The sequence below is a fragment of the Camellia sinensis genome, chromosome 5 (assembly GCF_055761805.1).
Source record: "Camellia sinensis isolate YWXY chromosome 5, ASM5576180v1, whole genome shotgun sequence".
In the NCBI taxonomy this organism is placed as follows: domain Eukaryota; kingdom Viridiplantae; phylum Streptophyta; class Magnoliopsida; order Ericales; family Theaceae; genus Camellia; species Camellia sinensis.
The window spans coordinates 51,317,822-51,331,322 of record NC_138965.1 but is presented as its reverse complement, the minus strand read 5'-3'; positions in this window follow the sequence as shown (position 1 = coordinate 51,331,322).

Here is a 13,501-nt window from a genome sequence, read left to right as displayed (position 1 = left end):
TGCCACTGTGCAGGAGAATCCGCATAGGTGTTCGACTGTTCGAACCCTGATGCGTGAGAAATGGTATGTAAACGCCGTATTTACATATCTGCCACTGTGCTGGAGAATCCGCATAGGTGTTCGAGTGTTCGAACCGTAATGCGTCAGAAATGGTATGTAAACGCCGTATTTACATATCTGCCACTGTGCAGGAGAATCCGTATAGCTGTTCGAGTGTTCGAACAATAATGCGTCAGAAATGGTATGTAAACGCCGTATTTACATATCTGCCACTGTGCAGGAGAATCCGCATAGGTGTTCGAGTGTTCGAACCTTAATGCGTGAGAAATGGTATGTAAACGCCGTATTTACATATCTGCCACTGTGCAGGAGAATCCGTATAGGTGTTCGAGTGTTCGAACCCTAATGCGTGAGAAATGGTATGTAAACGCCGTATTTACATATCTGCCACTGTGCAGGAGAATCCGTATAGCTGTTCCAGTGTTCGAACAATAATGCGTCAGAAATGGTATGTAAACGCCGTATTTACATATCTGCCACTGTGCAGGAGAATCCGCATAGGTGTTCGAGTGTTCGAACCTTAATGCGTGAGAAATGGTATGTAAACGCCGTATTTACATATCTGCCACTGTGCAGGAGAGTCCGTATAGGTGTTCGAGTGTTCGAACCGTAATGCGTCAGAAATGGTATGTAAACACCGTATTTACATATCTGCCACTGTGCAGGAGAATCCGCATAGGTGTTCGAGTGTTCGAACCTTAATGCGTGAGAAATGGTATGTAAACGCCGTATTTACATATCTGCCACTGTGCAGGAGAATCCGTATAGGTGTTCGAGTGTTCGAACCCTAATGCGTGAGAAATGGTATGTAAACGCCGTATTTACATATCTGCCACTGTGCAGGAGAATCCGTATAGGTGTTCGAGTGTTCGAACCGTAATGCGTCAGAAATGGTATGTAAATGCCGTATTTACATATCTGCCACTGTGCGGGAGAATCCGTATAGCTGTTCGAGTGTTCGAACCGTAATGCGTCAGAAATGGTATGTAAATGCCGTATTTACATATCTGCCACTGTGCCGGAGAATCCGTATAGCTGTTCGAGTGTTCGAACCGTAATGCGTCAGAAATGGTATGTAAACGTCGTATTTACAAATCTGCCACTGTGCAGGAGAATCGGCATAGGTGTTCGACTGTTCGAACCCTAATGCGTGAGAAATGGTATGTAAACGCCGTATTTACATATCTGCCACTGTGCTGGAGAATCCGCATAGGTGTTCGAGTGTTCGAACCGTAATGCGTCAGAAATGGTATGTAAACGCCGTATTTACATATCTGCCACTGTGCAGGAGAATCCGTATAGCTGTTCGAGTGTTCGAACAATAATGCGTCAGAAATGGTATGTAAACGCCGTATTTACATATCTGCCACTGTGCAGGAGAATCCGCATAGGTGTTCGAGTGTTCGAACCTTAATGCGTGAGAAATGGTATGTAAACGCCGTATTTACATATCTGCCACTGTGCAGGAGAATCCGTATAGGTGTTCGAGTGTTCGAACCCTAATGCGTGAGAAATGGTATGTAAACGCCGTATTTACATATCTGCCACTGTGCAGGAGAATCCGTATAGCTGTTCCAGTGTTCGAACAATAATGCGTCAGAAATGGTATGTAAACGCCGTATTTACATATCTGCCACTGTGCAGGAGAATCCGCATAGGTGTTCGAGTGTTCGAACCTTAATGCGTGAGAAATGGTATGTAAACGGCGTATTTACATATCTGCCACTGTGTAGGAGAATCCGTATAGGTGTTCGAGTGTTCGAACCCTAATGCGTGAGAAATGGTATGTAAACGCCGTATTTACATATCTGCCACTGTGCAGGAGAATCCGTATAGGTGTTCGAGTGTTCGAACCGTAATGAGTCAGAAATGGTATGTAAATGCCGTATTTACATATCTGCCACTGTGCAGGAGAATCCGTATAGGTGTTCGAGTGTTCGAACCGTAATGCGTCAGAAATGGTATGTAAACGCCGTATTTACATATCTGCCACTAGGCAGGAGAATCCGTATAGCTGTTCGAGTGTTCGAACCGTAATGCGTGAGAAATGATATGTAAACGCCGTATTTACATATCTGCCACTGTGCAGCAGAATCCGCATAGGTGTTCGAGTGTTCGAACCTTAATGCGTGAGAAATGGTATGTAAACGCCGTATTTACATATCTGCCACTGTGCAGGAGAATCCGTATTGCTGTTCGAGTGTTCGAACAGTAATGCGTCAGAAATGGTATGTAAACCCCGTATTTACATATCTGCCACTGTGCAGGAGAGTCCGTATAGGTGTTCGAGTGTTCGAACCGTAATGCGTCAGAAATGGTGATTAAACGCCGTATTTACATATCTGCCACTGTGCAGGAGAATCCGTATAGGTGTTCGAGTGTTCGAACCCTAATGCGTGAGAAATGGTATGAAAACGCCGTATTTACATATCTGCCACTATGCAGGAGAATCCGTATAGGTGTTCGAGTGTTCGAACCCTAATGCGTGAGAAATGGTACGTAAACGCCGTATTTACATATCTGCCACTGTGCAAGAGAATCCGCATAGGTGTTCGAGTGTTCGAACCCTAATGCGTGAGAAATGGTATGTAAACGCCGTATTTACATATCTGCCACTGTGCAGGAGAATCCGTATAGGTGTTCGAGTGTTCGAACCGTAATGCGTCAGAAATGGTATGTAAATGCCGTATTTACATATCTGCCACTGTGCAGGAGAATCCGTATAGCTGTTCGAGTGTTCGAACCGTAATGCGTCAGAAATGGTATGTAAACGTCGTATTTACATATCTGCCACTGTGCAGGAGAATCCGCATAGGTGTTCGAGTGTTCGAACCTTAATGCGTGAGAAATGGTATGTAAACGCCGTATTTACATATCTGCCACTGTGCAGGAGAATCCGTATAGGTGTTCGAGTGTTCGAACCGTAATGCGTCAGAAATGGTATGGAAACACCGTATTTACATATCTGCCACTGTGCAGGAGAATCCGCGTAGGTGTTCGAGTGTTCGAACCCTAATGCGTGAGAAATGGTATGCAAACGCCGTATTTACATATCTGCCACTGTGCCGGAGAATCCGTATAGCTGTTCGAGTGTTCGAACCCTAATGCGTGAGAAATGGTATGTAAACGCCGTATTTACATATCTGCCACTGTGCAAGAGAATCCGCATAGGTGTTCGATTGTTCGAACCCTAATGCGTGAGAAATGGTATGTAAACGCCGTATTTACATATCTGCCACTGTGCAGGAGAATCCGCATAGGTGTTCGAGTGTTCGAACCTTAATGCGTGAGAAATGGTATGTAAACGCCGTATTTACATATCTGCCACTGTGCAGGAGAGTCCGTATAGGTGTTCGAGTGTTCGAACCGTAATGCGTCAGAAATGGTATGTAAACACCGTATTTACATATCTGCCAATGTGCAGGAGAATCCGCATAGGTGTTCGAGTGTTCGAACCTTAATGCGTGAGAAATGGTATGTAAACGCCGTATTTACATATCTGCCACTGTGCAGGAGAATCCGTATAGGTGTTCGAGTGTTCGAACCCTAATGCGTGAGAAATGGTATGTAAACGCCGTATTTACATATCTGCCACTGTGCGGGAGAATCCGTACAGGTGTTCGGGTGTTCGAACCGTGATGCGTCAAAAATGGTATGTAAATGCCGTATTTACATATCTGCCACTGTGCGGGAGAATCCGTATAGCTGTTCGAGTGTTCGAACCGTAATGCGTCAGAAATGGTATGTAAATGCCGTATTTACATATCTGCCACTGTGCCGGAGAATCGGTATAGCTGTTCGAGTGTTCGAACCGTAATGCGTCAGAAATGGTATGTAAACGTCGTATTTACATATCTGCCACTGTGCAGGAGAATCCGCATAGGTGTTCGACTGTTCGAACCCTGATGCGTGAGAAATGGTATGTAAACGCCGTATTTACATATCTGCCACTATGCTGGAGAATCCGCATAGGTGTTCGAGTGTTCGAACCGTAATGCGTCAGAAATGGTATGTAAACGCCGTATTTACATATCTGCCACTGTGCAGGAGAATCCGTATAGCTGTTCGAGTGTTCGAACCGTAATGCGTCAGAAATGGTATGGAAACACCGTATTTACATATCAGCCACTGTGCAGGAGAATCCGCGTAGGTGTTCGAGTGTTCGAACCCTAATGCGTGAGAAATGGTATGCAAACGCCGTATTTACATATCTGCCACTGTGCAGGAGAATCCGTATAGCTGTTCGAGTGTTCGAACCCTAATGCGTGAGAAATGGTATGTAAACGCCGTATTTACATATCTGCCACTGTGCAAGAGAATCCGCATAGGTGTTCGATTGTTCGAACCCTAATGCGTGAGAAATGGTATGTAAACGCCGTATTTACATATCTGCCACTGTGCAGGACAATCCGCATAGGTGTTCGAGTGTTCGAACCTTAATGCGTGAGAAATGGTATGTAAACGCCGTATTTACATATCTGCCACTGTGCAGGAGAGTCCGTATAGGTGTTCGAGTGTTCGAACCATAATGCGTCAGAAATGGTATGTAAACACCGTATTTACATATCTGCCAATGTGCAGGAGAATCCGCATAGGTGTTCGAGTGTTCGAACCTTAATGCGTGAGAAATGGTATGTAAACGCCGTATTTACATATCTGCCACTGTGCAGGAGAATCCGTATAGGTGTTCGAGTGTTCGAACCCTAATGCGTGAGAAATGGTATGTAAACGCCGTATTTACATATCTGCCACTGTGCAGGAGAATCCGTATAGGTGTTCGGGTGTTCGAACCGTAATGCGTCAAAAATGGTATGTAAATGCCGTATTTACATATCTGCCACTGTGCGGGAGAATCCGTATAGCTGTTCGAGTGTTCGAACCGTAATGCGTCAGAAATGGTATGTAAATGCCGTATTTACATATCTGCCACTGTGCCGGAGAATCCGTATAGCTGTTCGAGTGTTCGAACCGTAATGCGTCAGAAATGGTATGTAAACGTCGTATTTACATATCTGCCACTGTGCAGGAGAATCCGCATAGGTGTTCGACTGTTCGAACCCTAATGCGTGAGAAATGGTATGTAAACGCCGTATTTACATATCTGCCACTGTGCTGGAGAATCCGCATAGGTGTTCGAGTGTTCGAACCGTAATGCGTCAGAAATGGTATGTAAACGCCGTATTTACATATCTGCCACTGTGCAGGAGAATCCGTATAGCTGTTCGAGTGTTCGAACAATAATGCGTCAGAAATGGTATGTAAACGCCGTATTTACATATCTGCCACTGTGCAGGAGAATCCGCATAGGTGTTCGAGTGTTCGAACCTTAATGCGTGAGAAATGGTATGTAAACGCCGTATTTACATATCTGCCACTGTGCAGGAGAATCCGTATAGGTGTTCGAGTGTTCGAACCCTAATGCGTGAGAAATGGTATGTAAACGCCGTATTTACATATCTGCCACTGTGCAGGAGAATCCGTATAACTGTTCCAGTGTTCGAACAATAATGCGTCAGAAATGGTATGTAAACGCCGTATTTACATATCTGCCACTGTGCAGGAGAATCCGCATAGGTGTTCGAGTGTTCGAACCTTAATGCGTGAGAAATGGTATGTAAACGGCGTATTTACATATCTGCCACTGTGTAGGAGAATCCGTATAGGTGTTCGAGTGTTCGAACCCTAATGCGTGAGAAATGGTATGTAAACGCCGTATTTACATATCTGCCACTGTGCAGGAGAATCCGTATAGGTGTTCGAGTGTTCGAACCGTAATGAGTCAGAAATGGTATGTAAATGCCGTATTTACATATCTGCCACTGTGCAGGAGAATCCGTATAGGTGTTCGAGTGTTCGAACCGTAATGCGTCAGAAATGGTATGTAAACGCCGTATTTACATATCTGCCACTAGGCAGGAGAATCCGTATAGCTGTTCGAGTGTTCGAACCGTAATGCGTGAGAAATGATATGTAAACGCCGTATTTACATATCTGCCACTGTGCAGCAGAATCCGCATAGGTGTTCGAGTGTTCGAACCTTAATGCGTGAGAAATGGTATGTAAACGCCGTATTTACATATCTGCCACTGTGCAGGAGAATCCGTATTGCTGTTCGAGTGTTCGAACAGTAATGCGTCAGAAATGGTATGTAAACCCCGTATTTACATATCTGCCACTGTGCAGGAGAGTCCGTATAGGTGTTCGAGTGTTCGAACCGTAATGCGTCAGAAATGGTTTGTAAACGCCGTATTTACATATCTGCCACTGTGCAGGAGAATCCGTATAGGTGTTCGAGTGTTCGAACCCTAATGCGTGAGAAATGGTATGCAAACGCCGTATTTACATATCTGCCACTATGCAGGAGAATCCGTATAGGTGTTCGAGTGTTCGAACCCTAATGCGTGAGAAATGGTACGTAAACGCCGTATTTACATATCTGCCACTGTGCAAGAGAATCCGCATAGGTGTTCGAGTGTTCGAACCCTAATGCGTGAGAAATGGTATGTAAACGCCGTATTTACATATCTGCCACTGTGCAGGAGAATCCGTATAGGTGTTCGAGTGTTCGAACCGTAATGCGTCAGAAATGGTATGTAAATGCCGTATTTACATATCTGCCACTGTGCAGGAGAATCCGTATAGCTGTTCGAGTGTTCGAACCGTAATGCGTCAGAAATGGTATGTAAACGTCGTATTTACATATCTGCCACTGTGCAGGAGAATCCGCATAGGTGTTCGAGTGTTCGAACCTTAATGCGTGAGAAACGGTATGTAAACGCCGTATTTACATATCTGCCACTGTGCAGGAGAATCCGTATAGGTGTTCGAACCGTAATGCGTCAGAAATGGTATGGAAACACCGTATTTACATATCTGCCACTGTGCAGGAGAATCCGCGTAGGTGTTCGAGTGTTCGAACCCTAATGCGTGAGAAATGGTATGCAAACGCCGTATTTACATATCTGCCACTGTGCAGGAGAATCCGTATAGCTGTTCGAGTGTTCGAACCCTAATGCGTGAGAAATGGTATGTAAACGCCGTATTTACATATCTGCCACTGTGCAAGAGAATCCGCATAGGTGTTCGATTGTTCGAACCCTAATGCGTGAGAAATGGTATGTAAACGCCGTATTTACATATCTGCCACTGTGCAGGACAATCCGCATAGGTGTTCGAGTGTTCGAACCTTAATGCGTGAGAAATGGTATGTAAACGCCGTATTTACATATCTGCCACTGTGCAGGAGAGTCCGTATAGGTGTTCGAGTGTTCGAACCATAATGCGTCAGAAATGGTATGTAAACACCGTATTTACATATCTGCCAATGTGCAGGAGAATCCGCATAGGTGTTCGAGTGTTCGAACCTTAATGCGTGAGAAATGGTATGTAAACGCCGTATTTACATATCTGCCACTGTGCAGGAGAATCCGTATAGGTGTTCGAGTGTTCGAACCCTAATGCGTGAGAAATGGTATGTAAACGCCGTATTTACATATCTGCCACTGTGCAGGAGAATCCGTATAGGTGTTCGGGTGTTCGAACCGTAATGCGTCAAAAATGGTATGTAAATGCCGTATTTACATATCTGCCACTGTGCGGGAGAATCCGTATAGCTGTTCGAGTGTTCGAACCGTAATGCGTCAGAAATGGTATGTAAATGCCGTATTTACATATCTGCCACTGTGCCGGAGAATCCGTATAGCTGTTCGAGTGTTCGAACCGTAATGCGTCAGAAATGGTATGTAAACGTCGTATTTACATATCTGCCACTGTGCAGGAGAATCCGCATAGGTGTTCGACTGTTCGAACCCTAATGCGTGAGAAATGGTATGTAAACGCCGTATTTACATATCTGCCACTGTGCTGGAGAATCCGCATAGGTGTTCGAGTGTTCGAACCGTAATGCGTCAGAAATGGTATGTAAACGCCGTATTTACATATCTGCCACTGTGCAGGAGAATCCGTATAGCTGTTCGAGTGTTCGAACAATAATGCGTCAGAAATGGTATGTAAACGCCGTATTTACATATCTGCCACTGTGCAGGAGAATCCGCATAGGTGTTCGAGTGTTCGAACCTTAATGCGTGAGAAATGGTATGTAAACGCCGTATTTACATATCTGCCACTGTGCAGGAGAATCCGTATAGGTGTTCGAGTGTTCGAACCCTAATGCGTGAGAAATGGTATGTAAACGCCGTATTTACATATCTGCCACTGTGCAGGAGAATCCGTATAACTGTTCCAGTGTTCGAACAATAATGCGTCAGAAATGGTATGTAAACGCCGTATTTACATATCTGCCACTGTGCAGGAGAATCCGCATAGGTGTTCGAGTGTTCGAACCTTAATGCGTGAGAAATGGTATGTAAACGGCGTATTTACATATCTGCCACTGTGTAGGAGAATCCGTATAGGTGTTCGAGTGTTCGAACCCTAATGCGTGAGAAATGGTATGTAAACGCCGTATTTACATATCTGCCACTGTGCAGGAGAATCCGTATAGGTGTTCGAGTGTTCGAACCGTAATGAGTCAGAAATGGTATGTAAATGCCGTATTTACATATCTGCCACTGTGCAGGAGAATCCGTATAGGTGTTCGAGTGTTCGAACCGTAATGCGTCAGAAATGGTATGTAAACGCCGTATTTACATATCTGCCACTAGGCAGGAGAATCCGTATAGCTGTTCGAGTGTTCGAACCGTAATGCGCGAGAAATGATATGTAAACGCCGTATTTACATATCTGCCACTGTGCAGCAGAATCCGCATAGCTGTTCGAGTGTTCGAACCTTAATGCGTGAGAAATGGTATGTAAACGCCGTATTTACATATCTGCCACTGTGCAGGAGAATCCGTATTGCTGTTCGAGTGTTCGAACAGTAATGCGTCAGAAATGGTATGTAAACCCCGTATTTACATATCTGCCATTGTGCAGGAGAGTCCGTATAGGTGTTCGAGTGTTCGAACCGTAATGCGTCAGAAATGGTTTGTAAACGCCGTATTTACATATCTGCCACTGTGCAGGAGAATCCGTATAGGTGTTCGAGTGTTCGAACCCTAATGCGTGAGAAATGGTATGCAAACGCCGTATTTACATATCTGCCACTATGCAGGAGAATCCGTATAGGTGTTCGAGTGTTCGAACCCTAATGCGTGAGAAATGGTACGTAAACGCCGTATTTACATATCTGCCACTGTGCAAGAGAATCCGCATAGGTGTTCGAGTGTTCGAACCCTAATGCGTGAGAAATGGTATGTAAACGCCGTATTTACATATCTGCCACTGTGCAGGAGAATCCGTATAGGTGTTCGAGTGTTCGAACCGTAATGCGTCAGAAATGGTATGTAAATGCCGTATTTACATATCTGCCACTGTGCAGGAGAATCCGTATAGCTGTTCGAGTGTTCGAACCGTAATGCGTCAGAAATGGTATGTAAACGTCGTATTTACATATCTGCCACTGTGCAGGAGAATCCGCATAGGTGTTCGAGTGTTCGAACCTTAATGCGTGAGAAACGGTATGTAAACGCCGTATTTACATATCTGCCACTGTGCAGGAGAATCCGTATAGGTGTTCGAACCGTAATGCGTCAGAAATGGTATGGAAACACCGTATTTACATATCTGCCACTGTGCAGGAGAATCCGCGTAGGTGTTCGAGTGTTCGAACCCTAATGCGTGAGAAATGGTATGCAAACGCCGTATTTACATATCTGCCACTGTGCAGGAGAATCCGTATAGCTGTTCGAGTGTTCGAACCCTAATGCGTGAGAAATGGTATGTAAACGCCGTATTTACATATCTGCCACTGTGCAAGAGAATCCGCATAGGTGTTCGATTGTTCGAACCCTAATGCGTGAGAAATGGTATGTAAACGCCGTATTTACATATCTGCCACTGTGCAGGACAATCCGCATAGGTGTTCGAGTGTTCGAACCTTAATGCGTGAGAAATGGTATGTAAACGCCGTATTTACATATCTGCCACTGTGCAGGAGAGTCCGTATAGGTGTTCGAGTGTTCGAACCATAATGCGTCAGAAATGGTATGTAAACACCGTATTTACATATCTGCCAATGTGCAGGAGAATCCGCATAGGTGTTCGAGTGTTCGAACCTTAATGCGTGAGAAATGGTATGTAAACGCCGTATTTACATATCTGCCACTGTGCAGGAGAATCCGTATAGGTGTTCGAGTGTTCGAACCCTAATGCGTGAGAAATGGTATGTAAACGCCGTATTTACATATCTGCCACTGTGCAGGAGAATCCGTATAGGTGTTCGGGTGTTCGAACCGTAATGCGTCAAAAATGGTATGTAAATGCCGTATTTACATATCTGCCACTGTGCGGGAGAATCCGTATAGCTGTTCGAGTGTTCGAACCGTAATGCGTCAGAAATGGTATGTAAATGCCGTATTTACATATCTGCCACTGTGCCGGAGAATCCGTATAGCTGTTCGAGTGTTCGAACCGTAATGCGTCAGAAATGGTATGTAAACGTCGTATTTACATATCTGCCACTGTGCAGGAGAATCCGCATAGGTGTTCGACTGTTCGAACCCTAATGCGTGAGAAATGGTATGTAAACGCCGTATTTACATATCTGCCACTGTGCTGGAGAATCCGCATAGGTGTTCGAGTGTTCGAACCGTAATGCGTCAGAAATGGTATGTAAACGCCGTATTTACATATCTGCCACTGTGCAGGAGAATCCGTATAGCTGTTCGAGTGTTCGAACAATAATGCGTCAGAAATGGTATGTAAACGCCGTATTTACATATCTGCCACTGTGCAGGAGAATCCGCATAGGTGTTCGAGTGTTCGAACCTTAATGCGTGAGAAATGGTATGTAAACGCCGTATTTACATATCTGCCACTGTGCAGGAGAATCCGTATAGGTGTTCGAGTGTTCGAACCCTAATGCGTGAGGAATGGTATGTAAACGCCGTATTTACATATCTGCCACTGTGCAGGAGAATCCGTATAACTGTTCCAGTGTTCGAACAATAATGCGTCAGAAATGGTATGTAAACGCCGTATTTACATATCTGCCACTGTGCAGGAGAATCCGCATAGGTGTTCGAGTGTTCGAACCTTAATGCGTGAGAAATGGTATGTAAACGGCGTATTTACATATCTGCCACTGTGTAGGAGAATCCGTATAGGTGTTCGAGTGTTCGAACCCTAATGCGTGAGAAATGGTATGTAAACGCCGTATTTACATATCTGCCACTGTGCAGGAGAATCCGTATAGGTGTTCGAGTGTTCGAACCGTAATGAGTCAGAAATGGTATGTAAATGCCGTATTTACATATCTGCCACTGTGCAGGAGAATCCGTATAGGTGTTCGAGTGTTCGAACCGTAATGCGTCAGAAATGGTATGTAAACGCCGTATTTACATATCTGCCACTAGGCAGGAGAATCCGTATAGCTGTTCGAGTGTTCGAACCGTAATGCGTGAGAAATGATATGTAAACGCCGTATTTACATATCTGCCACTGTGCAGCAGAATCCGCATAGGTGTTCGAGTGTTCGAACCTTAATGCGTGAGAAATGGTATGTAAACGCCGTATTTACATATCTGCCACTGTGCAGGAGAATCCGTATTGCTGTTCGAGTGTTCGAACAGTAATGCGTCAGAAATGGTATGTAAACCCCGTATTTACATATCTGCCACTGTGCAGGAGAGTCCGTATAGGTGTTCGAGTGTTCGAACCGTAATGCGTCAGAAATGGTTTGTAAACGCCGTATTTACATATCTGCCACTGTGCAGGAGAATCCGTATAGGTGTTCGAGTGTTCGAACCCTAATGCGTGAGAAATGGTATGCAAACGCCGTATTTACATATCTGCCACTATGCAGGAGAATCCGTATAGGTGTTCGAGTGTTCGAACCCTAATGCGTGAGAAATGGTACGTAAACGCCGTATTTACATATCTGCCACTGTGCAAGAGAATCCGCATAGGTGTTCGAGTGTTCGAACCCTAATGCGTGAGAAATGGTATGTAAACGCCGTATTTACATATCTGCCACTGTGCAGGAGAATCCGTATAGGTGTTCGAGTGTTCGAACCGTAATGCGTCAGAAATGGTATGTAAATGCCGTATTTACATATCTGCCACTGTGCAGGAGAATCCGTATAGCTGTTCGAGTGTTCGAACCGTAATGCGTCAGAAATGGTATGTAAACGTCGTATTTACATATCTGCCACTGTGCAGGAGAATCCGCATAGGTGTTCGAGTGTTCGAACCTTAATGCGTGAGAAACGGTATGTAAACGCCGTATTTACATATCTGCCACTGTGCAGGAGAATCCGTATAGGTGTTCGAACCGTAATGCGTCAGAAATGGTATGGAAACACCGTATTTACATATCTGCCACTGTGCAGGAGAATCCGCGTAGGTGTTCGAGTGTTCGAACCCTAATGCGTGAGAAATGGTATGCAAACGCCGTATTTACATATCTGCCACTGTGCAGGAGAATCCGTATAGCTGTTCGAGTGTTCGAACCCTAATGCGTGAGAAATGGTATGTAAACGCCGTATTTACATATCTGCCACTGTGCAAGAGAATCCGCATAGGTGTTCGATTGTTCGAACCCTAATGCGTGAGAAATGGTATGTAAACGCCGTATTTACATATCTGCCACTGTGCAGGACAATCCGCATAGGTGTTCGAGTGTTCGAACCTTAATGCGTGAGAAATGGTATGTAAACGCCGTATTTACATATCTGCCACTGTGAAGGAGAGTCCGTATAGGTGTTCGAGTGTTCGAACCATAATGCGTCAGAAATGGTATGTAAACACCGTATTTACATATCTGCCAATGTGCAGGAGAATCCGCATAGGTGTTCGAGTGTTCGAACCTTAATGCGTGAGAAATGGTATGTAAACGCCGTATTTACATATCTGCCACTGTGCAGGAGAATCCGTATAGGTGTTCGAGTGTTCGAACCCTAATGCGTGAGAAATGGTATGTAAACGCCGTATTTACATATCTGCCACTGTGCAGGAGAATCCGTATAGGTGTTCGGGTGTTCGAACCGTAATGCGTCAAAAATGGTATGTAAATGCCGTATTTACATATCTGCCACTGTGCGGGAGAATCCGTATAGCTGTTCGAGTGTTCGAACCGTAATGCGTCAGAAATGGTATGTAAATGCCGTATTTACATATCTGCCACTGTGCCGGAGAATCCGTATAGCTGTTCGAGTGTTCGAACCGTAATGCGTCAGAAATGGTATGTAAACGTCGTATTTACATATCTGCCACTGTGCAGGAGAATCCGCATAGGTGTTCGACTGTTCGAACCCTAATGCGTGAGAAATGGTATGTAAACGCCGTATTTACATATCTGCCACTGTGCTGGAGAATCCGCATAGGTGTTCGAGTGTTCGAACCGTAATGCGTCAGAAATGGTATGTAAACGCCGTATTTACAT